Genomic DNA, 14824 nt, shown 5'->3' on the forward strand with positions numbered 1-14824 from the left:
TGCAATTATGTTGGCGCTTGTTCAGGCAAATGTGGTGCAGGCGGGCCCTGACAAGTTCTGCAAGCAATAGTCGCTGAAAAAGCATACATTGCAGTATGTTTCAGTCACCATTGACGGTGAGTAGGTTCTTTGTTTTTCATTCCTTGTTGAGGTTATTGTTATTTCTTGATTCATCTGGCTAATTGCACTGTGTTCGGGACACGACATGGTGCCTCTGTCAACCACCTCACCAGCAGTTTTGACAGGCCTTTTGAATATGCTTGTCTGCAGGCCCTTCAATTGCTTCTGTGACCGTGTATGGGCTGGAGAAGGGCTTTGAATCCGCATGTGTTGGTCACAGACTGCTTGCCTCGATTCTGAGCACATGTGGCACGCACAGCAGTTTCTGTACCATTGCAACTCTCAGGGAGAGCAGTCGTTTTTCTTCTGGCACGTATTCTCTACTTGTCACCAGTTGTAGCATGTTCCACAGCCCTGGCACATGCAGATGGATCATGTCACACAGGAGCTGCATTTAAGCGTCACCTCCCCGCATATTATGTAGTACCTGTTCAGAGTCCGCCCAGAACCACGAGGGTCCTGTTGCATATAATGTCAATATGCTATACATACATATCAACCCTTCCAATTTAGGCAAAAGACTACCTATTTCAGGGGTAGTCTTTCCCCTTCTGATTCCTGTGTGGGTTTGAGTAGAGTGCAGTGGGGCAGAGTACATTGGCCTAGGGTGGAGTGGCGTAGAGCACACAGGTGCAGAGTAGAGTGGCAGAGAGTAGAGCGGCATAGAGTTCAGTGGCATAGTGTGAAGTGCAACAGAGTGCAGTGATGCAGAGTAGAGTGGCATAGAGTACATTGGAATGGAGTGCAGTAGTGCAGAGTAGAGCAGACTTAGAGCTCGTGTGGCAGAGAGTGCATGATTGGAGAGTAGAGTGTCACAGAGTGCAGTGGTCTTGAGTGCATTTCCATACAAGGCATTGGCATAGAGTACAGCATCTTACAGTAGAGTGGTGTAGAGAGGAGTGGCATAGAGTACGGTGGTACAGAGTGGAGGAAAGTGGTGTAGAGTCCAGTGGCATAGAGTGGATTGTTTCAGAGTAGAGTGAAGTGGTTTATAGTGGAGTGGTGCAGAGTAGAATGCAAGGTGTTGAGTGGTGCGGATTAGAGTGCAGTGGCGTAGAGTGGAGTATGCATGGTGTGGTAACACACTGCCATTACAGAAAACACATTTTCAATTGAAATGAACTTTACATTTGCACACACATACAGTTTCACTAATAGAACTATACAGTGCACTGATGAAAATGTGTGGAAATGCCATAACCTGGTGTATTGATTTATTTTGATCATATTCCAGGACACATCCGAATTAACAATACATGTGCTTCATTTGTGCTTTCCTACTTCTGATATGTCCAGAAATACTTGCACAGTTCATTTGAATGATGTGTGCTAGAAACAACTCTTGTCCGACCCCAGTGTCCAGCAAGATTGTCACATAAATCCTCTCACTTTGAAGTCGGAGAAAGAAAAGTAAACAGCAAGCTCCCTTGGAAGACAGAGCCTGACATTTGACCGCTGTCTTTAAATGCACAGCAAATATGACATGATTATAGAAAGATTTACAGGCCTGTTTACAGAACGGAACACTTGCGGAAGAATACAAGGGGTTCTCTACAAGAAAGTGATGCAGAGTGGCACAGCAAGCCATTTGGCTGTGTGGCACTGAGTCACTTTCAAAGCACAGGGATGTGTCCTATTTACAATAATATTTTGCATCCCTGTGCTTTCCCCTACACTGGCGTACAATTGACTGCCATGGGCTAACGCAGGCACCCTTGCACCATGGTGCAAGGGTGTCTTAGTTTTAGGAGATATTGTTTTGTTGCAGAAAGGGACACCTTCCTCAACAAAAACAATCACGAGAAATTATGTCTTCTTTCTATGTGAGCTGCAGAATGCAGCAGGCATAGAAAGAGGAAAAATCTAGGAGGAATTAAAACATTTTTCCTTCTTGTGCCTTCCTACACCTACCCTGGGGAGGTGTAGCATTCTGACGCAGTCTCAGGATTCCAAAAGGTTGTAAACCTGGGAATGCAGAACACCCACAGCAACGCCCATGGCATGCCCCTTTCATGCAAAGTGCTGCATGAAAAGGGGCCATATGTACAAGGACATGAAAAGCCATGCAGGGTGGCTTTACATGTCCTCGTAAATATGGGTCAGCAAAATGCGCTGCTGCTGCGTCACAATTTAGGGATGCACCGGTGGTGCAAGGGGCTTGTAAATATGCCTCAAAGAGAGGTAATGTGAAAAGGCTTTGCTACTTTGCCTAAAACAAAGAAAGCCAGCAAAAAGCCAAAAAATGTCGATGAGTTACAAACCACAAATCCAATGGTGAGCAACAGGCAAAATACATTCCCAGGGAAGCTTTTTTAATGTCCCCAAGACAGCTGCATTGTCAGGTAGGCTTCGATCCAGAAAGGAAGATTACAAGAGTGGAACAGAAAATTAAACAAGACAAAGCATTGCAATACATGTAGGGAACTTACTAGTCCAAGGCATTGGAAGTTGATTTAAATACAAAGAGATTGGGGCATGGGCACGGGCATGGAAAAATAGAGAAAAAGGTGGAAGGTCCAAAACGAGAGACAGAAACAAGCATAGACAAAGCCGATAGACCTGGCTTTTAATTTAAGGTGAAAGTGATTCACTAATTCGCGAGTGTCTAGTTTGTGCGGATGAGAGGGTAGTTTATTGTTTTCACACACTTAAAACGTCCTCCACTTCAATACAAGTCAATGTAGAGATTAAATCCCCCTATTTTTGTCTAAATCTTGAGCTTTCTTCTGCCACTTGTTGACATGTGTATGAATGAGAGAATAAATTGTTGGAGGGGAGCACATGCATTCACACGTTAGTATTCCAGATTTCAGGGGAGACTCCTGATATTTTTAAGTAAATGTGATGCACTTTTTCCTTTCTCTCACACAAAACCCTCTTCAACTTAATCCAAGTTAATGAACATTTGCCTGATTTCGTTTCTTAATTTTCCTTCTCGACTTTCTAAATGTTGTCCAGAATGTACATCGATAGATGGGAGAGTAAGTGAAAGAATGGATACATTGGGGAGTAAGTGAATGATGAATTGTTAGCTGGCTTTGTCGGTGTGCAAACCTATCTTAAAGTATCATGCCAAGCCTGACAACGGCTAGGAAAAGGAGCGGTGCAGTCGCTTTATGGACTTTGGGGCTCCCCAATTGGACCCGTCAGTAATACATTTGCCTGGTCCAATCAGGGACCACCTAAGTCCCTATCGGGACTGCACCACTCCCGGTCCTAGGTGTTGGTGTGCTCGATAGGGCAGCTCCTCCATTTGAGCAGAGAAGTGTCGCCCTACTTAAAAATAAAATAGCAATTCCGTACCATTTTATTTTTCATCCTCTCGTCCTTAACGGACTGTCCGGACGGGCGCGGGCCGATACTAAATGACAGCAGCGGGAGGAGTATGTGCACTTTTCAAAGTGTGCATGGCCCTTTGGCTTGCCGCCTCGAGAAGGCCCCCAGATATGTGCACTTTGAAACCTCTAACCGAGCTGCCTTAAGACATATGTATGGATGAATGAGTGACTTCATGGATGTCTGATGAGGAAGTGTATGTGTGGCTAAGTGAGTGCGTTGATAATTAATGAGTGGATGAGTGACTTCATTGATAGATATGTAGGGGGAACAGTTAGTCCATAGGTGAATGAACGAATGGATTAAGGAATGCATTGACACCGTATGCACTTCAGTGCTGATTGTATTAGACCTCAGCGCCGCGTTCGACACAGTGTCTCATCAGATGCTGCAATGGTTGTAGGAGGCTAGCATTGAGGGCCTGGCCTTGGGTTGATTCACTTCTTTTCTCTCTGAGAGAACCTTCCAGGTGGCGGCTCCTCCTTTTACCTCCTGGACACAAGCTATCAACCAAGGGATTCCTCAGGGCTCTGCTCTGAGCCCTACGTTATTCAATCTCTATGTTCAACCTTTAGCAGCAGTGGTCAGGAGCAGAGGACTCACAGTGGTATACTGATGATACTCAGCTGGTAGTAGCACTCTCTAATGACTGCATGCAGGATGCTCTCAAGTTTAAGAGCGATCTTGCTGCCGTCGCAGCGTGGATGACTTCCAATTGCCTCCAGCTTAATGCTAGCAAATCTGAGATATTGCTAGTAGGAAGAGATCCCCAGCTGTGGAGTGAGAGGTGGTGGCCGGCAACCTTGGGCTGTGCTCCTGCCCCCAAACAGGTGGTCAAAATCCTGGATGTATGGGTGGACTCGGCCCTCAGATTCCAGATCCAAACTAAAAAAGTTGCTGGGACCTGTTTTGGAGCCTTGCATGGCCTTAAACCGCTCTTGGGCTTTTTTTATCCTATAGACAGTCAGCTTATCATCCAGGCATCCATTATGTCTAGGCTGGACTATGCCAGCTCTCTCTACTTGGGGGTGAACAAGGCTGAAATCCTTCGTCTTCAAACGGTTCAAAACACGGCTGCCAGAACTCTTCTTGGTCTTCCTAGAACTTGCTCGACAAATAACGCCATCCGACTACAATGGTTACCGGTGGTGAGGCGCATCGAGTTCAAGTCCCTATGTATTGTTTTTAAAATTTTCAAATCGTCTTCCCCAGATATCTTGGCACATTTGCTCTTTCCTTACACACCAACATGTTCACTACGATCTATGGGCCAGCATTTGGAGGTTGTCCCTCTAGTGAGGAGGGCGCGCCCTGGATGACACTCCTTCCGCACCTTGGCTACAAAACTATGGAACTCTCTTCCTCTGCACAGTCGCAGCTTGGATAACTACCTGGCCTTCTGCAAGGCCATTAAAACACACCTGTTTTCTCTGTGTTAGACCTGTTCTCCTGGTAATAGCCCCCTTCCTACGTTTATCAGTGCTGGGAGACGCCCCTTTGCTGGGGCAGCTGCGAGCTTTACAAAACCCATAACATAACATAACATAACATGTACAAGTGGGTGCATACAGAATGAATGAGAAGATTAGTGAGTGATGTACAAATAATGGGTGGATGAGTGAGTGCATGAATACTCGGAGCACGAGAGAGCTCACTGTTCTTCTTTCTAGAGGGTTCATCATAACACACTTACAGTTCCTTCTGGTCTCCCTCTTGCAGGAGCACATCCTTTCAGATGCTTATGCTACCTTCCTAAGGACCACTTGGCTCATTGAAGACGTGGCACCCTAAGACGCAGAGAAAGGAGCAGAAAGGATAGTACTTCCAAGGAAGTGTGTCCAGTGTTCCCAGCTGTGAGTGAGGGTAGTGTGCCTCATCATCAAAGGTAATGTCACTTCAGAGGGAAGGACTGCTGCCAACAAAGAAACCAGCAGGTGCTTCAAAGACATGGTAGACACCTGTAGATCAAGGTAAAGTAAGAGCATCACTGCAGAAAAGTTTCCAGAGGTTTATTACAGTGCCCACTTATTTGGTTCCTCCACAGGATTGCAATTGCTTTCATGGAGATTGATTACATTTTTGCTCACAGTCTGTGTACGTCGAAGAACTTACAGTGTCCATGAGGTACTAGGCAAGTCTGAGTTGGGGTGTACAGTTTGGTGCCGCCAACAGTGGATCAAGCCATAGACGGCTACTAGAAGTGAACAGAGCAGTGTAGCCCCCCGTGCAGTGAAAGAGCAGCAAAGGTGAGCCAGAGGGTGAAAGATCTTCCAGGTGGAAGGTCAAGCAAGCCTAATGAAGCTATGAGGATCAGTTCAATGTGTGGGTGTCAGGAGCTGATGAGGTGCCTCGAAAGTGTGATAGGATGTAGAAGCAGGAGGACCACTTGCAAGCGGCAAATAAAAACAGAACACTCCTATATTGTTGTAAAGATGAATGTCCAAAACCAGCTGTGCATCTGTCCCATCCGTACCATGTTACCTTTGAATTGGAGTTTATAGTGTTGGCTGAGTTAGAAGACGAGCCCTAAGCCCAAGGATCTGCTCAGAAAACAGATCTAATGCTCCATTGGGAAAACCGGTGTGTGCCTTAAGCTTGGAAATTCCCTCAAGTGGTCCCCAAACACATAGTTTCAACGCCCTGGTCCAGGTCCTTGCTTGTGTCAACAAGGTGTCATTTTTGGGGTACAGTAGCTATACTTACAAGAAATGCATAATGGTCTCCCCGTGTAGATTCAATTCAGTGTCCTTGACCAAAAAGGCCCCCTCCATGTGTATTTATTTCTTAATGATTGTGAATAGTCGTGAACACTAAGTGCATTGATTTCCAACAGTAGTCCCAAACATCAGTAGAATATGTAAGGCAGACTGTTCACAGTCACCATCTGCACACATGCAGTTATGTCAGTTTATAGATTATTGCAAACATCTGTTAAGCATACAAAGGTGAGGGTTTGATGGAGGATGGTTTCTCCATATAGAGAAACAACAAGGTCAGCCTCATCACTCTTTCTTCCTCTCTCGGATTCCTTTGTCTTCGGGACACAGCTGAAGGAAATACACAAAGCTTTATGCAAGAGCAGGCCCATGGAGATTGTCCATACTTAGGGGCATATTAGCAAGGGCAATATCACCGCTTTAGTTGGACTTTTTCCCACTAAAGCGATGATATTATTATCACCCTATTAGCAAGCTGTTGCTAACAGCAGTTAGCGACAGCTTTTAGGCGATAGCTACAGGTTTGGGGCCCGCTTTGCATGTCAGCGATATTTATCGCTAATGACATGCAAAGTGGGCATACCCAAACTGTTGGCGACTGAAAACAGTCGCTAACACAGCTATCGCCTATAAGCAAGGCAGGCGAAGCGATGAAAAAAATCACGCTAAGCGCAATTATCGCTATAAACTAACTCCTGCTAAAAAGTTGACTTACCTGTATAGTCAATGGTGGGTGGATTATCAGATTAAACCCCCATTGGAGTTAATGCGAGAATATTGCTGGATTTCCAGCAATATTCTCGCATTTCGCTGCTATCGCTGGATATTTTTGCACAATGGAGAAAAACGTTGCTAATAGCATGTTTTCTCCGCTCAACCATCCAGCGATAGCCAGCTATAAAAAAAAAGTCGCTAACCACGTTTAGCGATAAATATCGCTATTTATTGCTAATAGGCCCCTTAGTGTTCCATTAGCACCAGCCCCCAAAGTGCATTCTGGGAGCAGAAATAGGTCCGCCATTACCTGCGACTCTCCCAAGAAGGGGACTATTCCTCAACCTGGTTGGTTGCAATTTTGAACTGTAAACACACAATCACACTTTTTTACAGTGGGCTGCCAAAAACTGCAGAGATCAGTCAATGTGAGCATGAGTCCCCCTCTCTCTCAGTGAAGGCCTCTGTCTACACAGACTTCCACAGACCTTGCTGTGGTGCTTCTTGAATGTGGAGTTGTGTGCTGCTCGTTTCCTCAGGGCTAGGATGAAGCATGCTCGACTCTTCTGGAATGGCTGGCATCTACTTTTGACTTTGTCTTCTGACATTGTCTATATGGAAACTCAGAGCCCGCTGAAGTAGTACACAGACACAGACACAAAGAGACAAAAACACATTCTCTGCAATTCACATGGGATCATACAGTGGCTACCCAAGAAACTACTGTCTGTAAATTAAGTTTTAAAAGTGGTGACTGTGCAAACTCTTGTTGCTTTTGTTCATCGTTGTCGTACCTTCCATTTGCCCTTTCACGTTACGGTACCCATTAACCTCCTACTAGTAACATTAGAATACCTCAGTGACCTGGGTGCCTGATGAAGTGCCCCATAATCACTCTTGGGGGTGTCCTCTGCCTTGTAGTGCAGAGGTGAAGCATCTAATGACCTGCTTGTTTGCTGGATTCAGATAGGTCAAACAATGCTTTGGTTGGTCCAAGTGTGTGCCCTTTTGGTCTGGGTTCACATAAAAATGCTTCTCTGAGTTTGACAGCTGCCAATCTCATTTGGTCACTAGATTTGTTTTCCCAGGATGCGAAGCCATTGACTCGAAACTGCTGGGACCATCAGTCCAGCAGATATGTCCTTTTTAGTTGTCAGAAAACCCTAAACCAGGAGTTGAGCACACTCTTGGGTGTGAACACTGAGATACTTGACTGTACTCTGCTAGAATAAAATTCCTATTGGTTTCACCATTAGGCGTATGCGTTTTAGTAAGATTTCCGGTGTCAGGCTTTTGTAGCCAGTGTGAAAAGTGTTTTAAGTGTGCATTACCAGAATATTGAGTTTCTGTTATCGATCTACTACAATATCAATTCCAAATATTGACTAACTCAAAATCAGTATGGCATGCATATATAGGTAAGCATAGATTTTCTATTCTTAACTCCACATCTATGTACTTGATGACATATAGATATTCAAGTTATGTAGACATGGAGTTCAGACATCTCCATGCAGATCTGAAGTTAAGAATAGATATTTCAATTCAATTTCAAATCTTTATTTCGATCGATTGATTATAAAACATACAATACATACATCAAAGAATTTCCTTTTAAAAAGGTGTTAAAACAGGAGTGTCATATATTAAAACGAGTTGTTTTCAACAGTCTCATGTCAGCATTTTGTATTGCGATCTGGCATGCCACATCACTGTTAAAAATTTAGCCAAAGCGAACACCGTTGGCGGGGATAAGTCTGTTTTTAAAACTCTAAATGCAGGGAGAAATGTTCTAAAGCCCACATTTTTTAGGAGTGGAACCAGCCAATTACGTCTGCTTTTACGATAGGCTTGACAGAAGAAGACGACATGTACTTCATTCTCCTAAGTATGGGCACAAGCAGGACACATCTCACTCGAAGACTGTCCCGCCCACGCTTTGGTGAAAGTTTTGAGAGGGAGAGTCCCATACCTCCATTGCAGGAATAGTTTCCTTGTTAAAACCGGAGCCATTCCATCCAAGACACTTTCAAAGTTGTACGAATCTTTGATTACAATGAAGCGATGTGTCAGTGAACCCTCTCGCGCACTGGTCAGGACTCGGGTAAGCATTTTTTCGTAGTAAACTCTGGAAAGCGCTTTCCTTGAGATCCTGGTGCTCGTGCTTTCTGGGTGTGACCACAGTTCTGGTATTCCGAGGGTCTCGCACATTGTCTTAATGTAATTTAGCCAAGGAATCTTGGTGGCATTGGGTAATGTTAAAAATTCCTGCAACTCGGCTCGATAGGAGATGAGATCTTAGCTACTCCAGATGCGACGCCAAAATGTTAGGGGTTTGAGCCCTAATTCTTCTGTAATGGGCCTCAAAGCCAAGTCCAGTCTCAAAGGAAGGAGTGGGGTACTGGGTGGTAAGGCGGTCAACTGTCTTATAAATTTATTTTCCGTCACCTGCAGATTAGAGGCCGGGGTGTAACCCCACATCTCTCCCCCGTAGGTTACACCGCCCCGCACCTGCATTTTATAAATTTGGATAGCGGGGGTCAAGGGGCGGAAGATTGACTTGGACGCTATTCTCATGATGCCCCCACCCTCTGGGCCAACTTCACATTAGCTTTGATCTGGTGATCCCACCACGTCAGCTTTTGGTTTAAGGTTATCCCCAAATACTCAATGGTATAGACCCTTTCCAAACGTACTGAACCAAGTAGGGGATTTGGACGCTTTGTGAACTTGGGATTTAGGATCATAAATTTGTTTTTTTGGGGGTTAATTTCGAGGCCCCTTTCTGTGCAGAAATCTAGGAAGCCATCTAGCACATTCTGTATGCCCATCGGAGTTTTAGATAACAGCAGGGTGTCGTCCGCGAACATAATAGCGGGCACCCTGCTGCCATTCAATTTTGGGGCATCATTGTTGGCAATCCCGGTCAGATGTGCGATTACCCCGTTGACAAAGAGGCAAAACAGGGTAGGTGCGAGCACACAACCCTGTCTCACCCCTCTGCGAATGGGGAATCTATCAGTTAGTTTCCTGTTTCTCCCACATCTGACCCTTGCGAAGTTGTTATGATGGAGTTTGATCAAAATTGCAAGGATATCTTTCCGGACACCTAGTTCTGCCATTACCTCCCACAATTTTGCTCTTGGGACTAAATTGAAGGCGGCACGTAGGTCCACAAAGACCGTGTACAAGGTGCCGCCCTCGATGAGTGCCGTCCTCCAATATATTAAATTTTATCTAAATATTTGGTTAATTGTGGAGACACCCCTCCTAAATCCTGCCTGGTACTGGCTGAGAGTGTCCGTTTCCTCCAGCCAGTTCTGTAAGCAATCCAGTATTAATCTACCAAAAAGCTTCTGCCAAACATCTATGAGGCTTATGGGGCGGTAGTTGGCTGGGAGCAGAGGGGATTCCTTTTTGAATATTGGGACCACCTCTGTGCCCAGCCAAGTATCAGGAACCTCCATACCCCTGAGAATCGCATTAAATATCAACAGAAGATACGGTGCCCATATCTCTGGTTCCTGCTTAAAGAGATCTCCGGGGACCCCATCAAGCCCTGGGGCTTTTTCTCCCGCCAGCCCCGCAATTGCAGCACGGACATCTTTTTCCGTGAAAAGTTCAGCCTCCTGACTACATAGAATGATCGAATTAGTGTCGCTTTGAGACGCATCCTCAAATGTGTATAGAGATTGAAAGTGCTCCTGCCACAGTCCAGGGGCAATATTAGGTTCAATAGCCGAGGGGAGGTCTTCTGTCCCATGGTTGACCAATCGCCAGAATTTACGTGAATCTTTCTTAGCTAATGCCCCAGAGAGGTCTTCCCAGTGTTTTTGGTCTCATTCGGCCTTAGCATTTGCGAGCAGTATCCTGTAGGCCCGTCTTTTTCCTTGTATTATCTCACGGCATTCACGCGCTTTTATTGCAGATAGGAGTTCGCGTTTTGAATGCCGGTATGTGGTGTTATACCAGGATTTTTTATTTAACCCATTGGCTCTAGCTGGCGCTTTAGAAAATAAGTCTAGCTCTAATGTAGTTATTAGTTCTTTATGGGTTTGCCCCAATAGTTCTATATTCGCACACTCATCTAAATTGTTGGCGAAACCAAATGCCTTTTCAAGCACTGGAGTGATTCTGACATAGACCCTGGGTAGCTTTGCGCTGTTGGTGACCAGCTTCCCCCACCTCACTCTTCTCCTATTATTCTCTAGGAGTAACCCAGTAGTTGCATTTTCATTATTCGAACCCATGTCCTCGATGCCTGGTATTAAATAATCGAGTTTGTTAGCGTTATGGTCACTGTCCTCTCTACTCAGTACCTTGAAATCAATTATACGTGGCCAGCATGATAATTGGACTAGAATATAATCGAGTCTGGATTCACTGCCTGGTTTATTAAAAGTGCATTTGCTTGGGTTGTCTGATTTTGTACGCCCATTACATGCTCTTAGACCATGGCTAAGGGTCAGTGCAGTTATCTGTAATGCGAGGGGTGTCCAAGCTCTTGGTGGGGGAGCCACCGTGTCTGGTATCAACCAACGAGCATCCTCCTCTAGGGTAGGTCCATCAAGCAGGCCAGGAAGTGGCTCATAATGGGAATTAAGGTCTCCTGCTACCATATACGGGAGGTCTCTTGGGATTTTACTTAAAAAAGCTGAGAGATCTTCAATCGTTTTTTATTCACCAGAGGTAGCCACCGGTCTCGAGTATACATTTATGACCAGCAGTTTGGCCAAATTTGGCCATTCTAGCTGAACGGGTAATATGTCATCAGAATCCTGAGCTAGACACCTGGCCTTACAACCCAGGTGGGAGGCAACCAATGTTGCCAACCCTCCCAAAGGACATCCCCTTCCCCCCCGTTTTGCTTTTTTTGTAAAAACTTTGAATCCTGAGCATGTGATCTCCTCTCTTGCCCAGGTTTCCTGAAGGAGGCAAATACTTTTTAGGCTGATAAATGACAGCCACTCTGGGGATTCTATTTTATTTCCCAAGCCGGCTATGTTCCATGAAATTATGTTAAGCGCAGCAGGTCTTAGAGGTAATAGATCGGTGTTAGAGAGGTATTCTCTGTGGGGTTGAGATTAGGATTTATGCTTTGTAACAGTTCCCCCTGTTCGTCCTCTGGGTTAGTAAAAATGTCCCCTGCGGCAACTGTGCGATTTGCGGGATCTTGGGAGTGGTTAGTTATATCGGGAGTGGTTTTTACTTCTATTTGTGACTGGATTTGGTCCCATGGGATGGATCTATCCTCCCTATGATCTATTATAGCGTGCTGGTCTACCCCCCCGTGTTGCAGTCAACCAGTCAATCAACCATTTCGAGGCCACTATACCTATTTGAAATTGGAAGGTAGACTGGATAGTGTATTCTGTGTGGGCCTGGGACACCTCTCAGTCTGTCGCCCCATCTCCCCCTCCTCCTAGTGCGGTACTCCCAACCCTCCCCCTCTTCGTATGGCTGTGGATATTAAAGCAGCGTATTCCTGTGGTAGTAAGGCTCCCTCCTACCTGCACTAATGCTCTCCCACTTTCCCAATAACTCCTGATGGTGCCCCCATCTTGGGTCTTCTGATTGGTAGATACTTGATGGGTAGAAGAATGAGAGAGGGAGAGCCTGAATTAGATTCCCTTGATCATCGGGGGCCCAGCTGCAAATATACGAGGCTGTGCTTGGTTCCCTAAAACTGACCACAATGCAATCACCCCTAATTGTCTTTCTCTGGTTGCCTACCCAGGCGACGCGTCTCACCATGAGTACATCGCCAGTTGTTCCTTGCGGGAGGGGTCTGTATATGGACAGCCAATTGATGACTTTGTTCTTCAGAGAGACTGTCGTCTCAATAGAATTGGGAGATAGTTCGGGCACACCCGCCATGATCACTGTGTAAGGGGACGCCTCAGGTGGTAAGTTTACGGGTTTGATTTTCCGAGAGTTGATATGGGTGTTATCAGGGGGCCTTGTAATGCTCTTGGCTTTATCGAAGGGATCAGATTTATCTGTAGGTTTAGTGGCTGTAATTGATGGTGTAGATATAGATGCTGAATTTGTGTGGATGATTGGGTTTGTATAGGCGGTATGATTTTATTTTCAGTAACAGGGGTTTCGGTGGTCTTTTTATGATTGGATTTAGGTTTAGTGTTTTGGGAGGTGGACATGCCAGTTTTATTCATTAGAGTTATATGGTTTGTACTCTTTTTAGGGATACTGTCTGACCCTCCTTTGGTACCCTTGGTTTCTGACTTAAGACTGTCTGCCAGCTGGACTGTTGATTTTTCTATATTGACCAGCCTTGCTTCGATCTTTATCAGCCGGGCTTCAAGGGGGCTTAGGAGTGACCTAATCAGTGAGCCTATATCTGCAAGAGTGATATCTTCATTCGTAAGGTCTATGGAAGTATTAGTAGGGTGGGAGGGGATATCTGCGGATTGAGTGACAGTTGTTTGGGTATTCATAATATTAGTAGGTGATTGCCCCCGAGTATTACCACCAGAACTAACAGCATTACTCACAGAGTTAAGCTCAGATGTTTTTAACTTGCTACCACTTTTGGTTTGCCCCCCTTTCTTCTTTTTTTGAATAGCTCCCTCCATTACTCCCCTCTGTGAATCAGGGGGGTTCTCACTAGTGCTGGGAGTGGCCAGATCTCTGCTAGAGGTTGGGAGCGGGACAGATGTTGTTTGTGTCGTTGGTAGGTTCATAAGACTCATGCCCTCCAGATCGTTTAAGCCCTCCATGGTAAGATCTGGGGTGGTGACTATCTGGTTTATCTCTAAGCCCTTCTGAATGGTGCTGTAAGGTTCTGACATCCCATCAGGGGTCTTAGCCAGAGCCATTGGCCCCATTGATGATCTCCTTACCCAGTCGATTTCTTGGGAAATGCGTCTTTCGAGAACGGAGATTTCATCTATCATCAATGAACCAGCTTTAACAAAGTAGTTGTCAATCGGACCTTTTGGAGCTCCAGCTCCAGACTGTGCGGATTTACTTCTTGTTTCCCTGGTGCTCATCACGAAATCTTAATGGCCCCATTAATGGAACAAGACTGATGGAAATAGGCCGGATGATGTCAGTCCGGCCAGGGGTGGTGGCCCGGGCCCGGTCTCTCTGGTCCTCGAACTGCCTCAAACGGCCCGCCCCTTGCCCGGGCTTAGCCCCGAGCTTTGTCCCGCGCGCGTCCCGCATGCGCGTCAAGCGCTTCCTGTTTATAACAGTAGGTTGGCGGGAAGAGGACCAGCTGCGGCGATTCAGCAGACACAACGCCCGCTGGTCCTCGCAGTCCCGCAAGGGCGGAAAGCGTCTCCAGGTGTCTCCTCTCGCAGTTGGTGTTTCGCCGGTGAAGTTGACCTCGAGCGGCTCCCGCGCAGCGGGGGCCGCGAGGAGTGGTTGTGATGGAGCAAAGCACTTGGCCAGGAAGAATGGAGGAAAATGCCTGTGATTCGCGTAAGCCCTCTCTCAGTGGCAAGCACTAAGGACCCAGCCCGCAGTTCTTTTTGTACAGGCGGGGGGTGGGCGGAAAGAGGACCAGCTGCGGCGATTCAGCAGACGCAACGCCCGCTGGTCCTCGCAGTCCCGCAAGGGCGGAAAGCGTCTCCAGCTGTCTCCTCTCGCAGTTGGTGTTTCGCCGGTGAAGTTGACCTCGAGCGGCCCCCGCGTAGCGGGGGCCGCGAGGAGTGGTTGTGATGGAGCAAAGCACTTGGCCAGGAAGAATGCAAGAAAATGCCGGTGATTCGCGTAAGCCCTCTCTCAGTGGCAAGCATAGATATTTGAAATCCACACATCTGCAAGATAGTTGATATACTGAAGTAAACATTTTTGTAGGTTGATATTTCTTCAATATTCCGACACAGAACTGTTTAAGACTCACCATGTTCTCTGTATATAGGAATACCACAAGGTTCGCAACTTGTCAGTGATTAGTTAGTGATAGTGAACTG

Source organism: Lissotriton vulgaris, chromosome 10 (genome assembly GCF_964263255.1).
Source record: "Lissotriton vulgaris chromosome 10, aLisVul1.2, whole genome shotgun sequence".
Lineage (NCBI taxonomy): Eukaryota > Metazoa > Chordata > Amphibia > Caudata > Salamandridae > Lissotriton > Lissotriton vulgaris.